Raw genomic sequence first — 3,601 nt, 5'->3', positions numbered from 1 at the left:
GTAAGAGTGTTCTTCGCCATAGATAGATGGCATGTATATAATCTTCACACAATTATGAATGAAACAATCCCTTGGAATGATAGACGAGATTCTCACAATTCAGTGTACCGTACATGTACTGTACTACCATGCGATGGTGTTGGTTGGTTGATGAGTGATCTGGAAAAGAGCTGAACCTTTTCTGGACTTGCGACCGACCGACCAACAATTCAACTTCTTTACAGTATGCTAGAGATCAACTTAGAGAGGACCCTGATGAAATCCTGGACTGTTTGCCAATCATCATAGGCCCATCAGTCAACCAATTGTCAGTTTGCGTCTCTCTAATGGAAAATAGTTTTGCTGATGCTTGTGATCATGTAGGTCTCTAATTGTTGTGGATATGTACGAAGCTGTGTGTCTTTTTGCTGGTAATTGCTATTGCTTGAAACATGTACGTATGCACATTTCTCGTATTCGTGTTTGAGACTCACACAATTTTCAACCAAACACATCCATCTTTTGGAAAAAATTTAGAAAAAGAAAGAATTTAAAAAGACATAAGGGGAAAATTTAGTAATAAGTAGTCGTGGAAACGATAGCATAATTTATTGCTCAGACATGCTGTAATTTCACGGGAAGACGCCTACAACCAACGAGAGAACCGCACATCCAACGAAAACCTCAAACCTTGGAGTGACTTCTTCAACAGTCGTGGATCACGTCATCGCCATGAGGGAAATCATGTCTCCTTAGTCATATTCAGCTACTTTGTTTCACGATATCATCAGATCTGAGAAGGAACCTGAACAGTGTGGAACACTGTCTCAAATCGTTGCCAATGTCAATCATGAGCATTACAACTCTTACGTATGTATGCGGAAGACACTTACTGCTGCTCTCTTCTGATTCTGGAACAACTGATTGGATTTCGTTACAGTTTATTGGTTTGGCGTTCTTCAAGGAACCATTCTCGAGTGTTGCGACGAGTCAGCTTTTGTGGCGGGGATTGACGAAGGAGCCAATGCTTTGGTCGACATGGAAGGGGAAATCATGTACGTACATACATAATGATGATTAATTCGGCATTCTTCCACCCAAGTTTTCCTGTTCATGACTCTTAATGACGGGAAATAGTGAAATACTCCCGGTGATCCTAACCCTTTTTTGTTGACTTTTTTATTGCAATTACTTGATGGCTGAAAAACTGAAGGTGTCAAAGCTAATTGTCACATGGCAGTGGTCCACTTTGTCGTCGAGGTTGGAGGTGGCGGTTGGCCCACTAATTTCCTCTTTCGGATGAATTAAAATCCAATTGGATGATCGAGCATTCAAATTTAATGTCAGACACTTGCTTTGAATATATATAATAACAACGTCTCAATCGGTCTCATTTCTAACGTACGGAACTAGTGAAAATACTCAACAAAAGCGAAAAAGCCGGATTTGTATGTGTCTCTTCATCTTCCGGTCGAAAGGGAAAAAAAACCAACGTCCAAAGAACTTGTTTCGGAGACCCACAGACATCATACATTTCATTTCGTCTGGACGCCCGAATACATGGTGTCTGTGATTCGATTTACGGAAAATAAATGACTTTCTCTCAGATTAGCATTAGACTTGTTCTTGTGTTTTTCAAGGTGGAAGAAGGAAGAAATTCATCTCCATTTGCTTTGTGCATTGGATTGACCTCGAGGTCATATTGAAACGAGGTATTTGGTTAATGTAACAACAATGGACGACATCCTTGCTAATTCTTCATATTCCTGAGTTGAAGCATAATCATTGGGCCACCCAATTTGACACAACTTTAAAATACAGAAGTCTTCCATTCTTCCAACATTCTTCCAATAACTACCCGGAGAGTGAAATATTCATTGCATGTAGAATGCTGATACGAATGTTGATCTGCAAACTCATCTTAACAATTAGGGCTCCTATCTGTGCTATCACAGTCACGATGTCTAATCACCGGCTAAGAACATCTTTGATATGGATCCCTCCAACTGAGCCAATACATGTGTGTATGTGATATACCACGGACATATTTACCCACATATTGTTCTCCTCCCAAGCATTTCAAAGCCCTTCGTGGACTCCCTCATTGGCTGATCGGATCATGACGATGATGACGGTGAGGACGGTGATGACGGCCGTCAAGCTCTTGCTCATAGTTCTTCCACTGTTATTGAACTAGTAGTAGTACTACTTATACTGCTACTACTCATCATGAATGGAGAACGCAAAGGCCCGGCCCTGATTCGAAATTTGCGGTTTTGCTCTCAATAATCGAAACTCATCCATCTAAATCGGTTGAAGGGGATCCTGAAGGAAAGCCGATGATCAACTCCGCCCACTCCTCAGCTACTACTCATTTGGGTTTCAACTTCTAAAAGAGAGCTCCATGAAGAGATGCATCCGGTGCACTTGGCGATGTTTACATGTAATATATGAGAGTTGTTATTTTAAACAAACTCCCGAGCCATATTGATGAACATGGACGATATATTCTGAGGGTTACGACCATTTGTCGCTTCTCTGGTTAAGTATTAGAAGAGGCAAGCACGGAGTTGTCGAAAGTACTTGGTACTTGCATGAACAACTAATCAGTCGTTTACTAAGCAGGATGCCTCAAACCGAACTACCCACATGCTCCCTGTAATCAAAAATGCTCTGGTATGGCATATGATTGCCATCTCATTGGTTTTTGAACTTCCTGGGAAAGTCCGCAATGTATTTACTCTTATGCCTGCCTGGCTTTGCTTGAATCATCACAATGACTTGTCTCTCCCATATCAGGTTTCCCTCGTTTTATAGCTGATCAGATTATCTTTGCGGACTCTTTCGTGACTGATAATCCTTCGTCTCCACTTTCCTTGTCTAAAAAGAGGCATTCTTATTGTCTTACGTAGATAATTATTCCAAGACGTTCAATCGTTAATCATCGTCAACTGTTTATTCGCACTTTAAAGTGTCTAGAAATTAATCAGTTTCATGAAAAATCGATGTCCGCCGCGCTTTTTTGTCATTAGGCCATTATTCATGGTTGGGCTCGAAAGGGTTCAAAACTTGTCGGAGACTTGAACGCACCGCAGACCAACGCCGGGCCAGAAGACGTGCAAGTCAGTATTGCTCAGTATACTGTATCTATACTTCATAGACCAGAGTATGGATAGTGCAGCTATAACCCCAGTGTGGCCGACTCCAACTCGAACTTCTTTTCATCATTAATGTGTAAGTGTAAGTAATGACTGTTTCTGAATGGAGCAGCCACTTCCTCTTTGAATATATCTGCATGCGGAGACATAACACTCTTTGTACATACATGAGTGGTTGTTTGGAATGAATAACGATTCCATGAAATTGTGTTGAAGTCATTAATCAATGTCAGGATCTCAACAAGTCCCTCTATTCACCTTTTCATTCTAGCGGGATCAAATTCCACTCGGACAACAAGCTATTCACAAATCTTTGCCAACTACTTCTCCTAATCTATGTACGTAAGTTCTTCCCGACGTGTGTTGATGGTTTTATGTGGATGAAAAGACCCGTTCGGAACTGACATGACCAACTTATGAGGGCGAAGAAAGCTTGAGAACCTTTGGAAGAATGAACAACAATC

Source organism: Tigriopus californicus, chromosome 11 (assembly GCF_007210705.1).
Source record: "Tigriopus californicus strain San Diego chromosome 11, Tcal_SD_v2.1, whole genome shotgun sequence".
NCBI lineage: Eukaryota > Metazoa > Arthropoda > Copepoda > Harpacticoida > Harpacticidae > Tigriopus > Tigriopus californicus.
Note: the sequence above shows the minus strand (reverse complement) of the source record.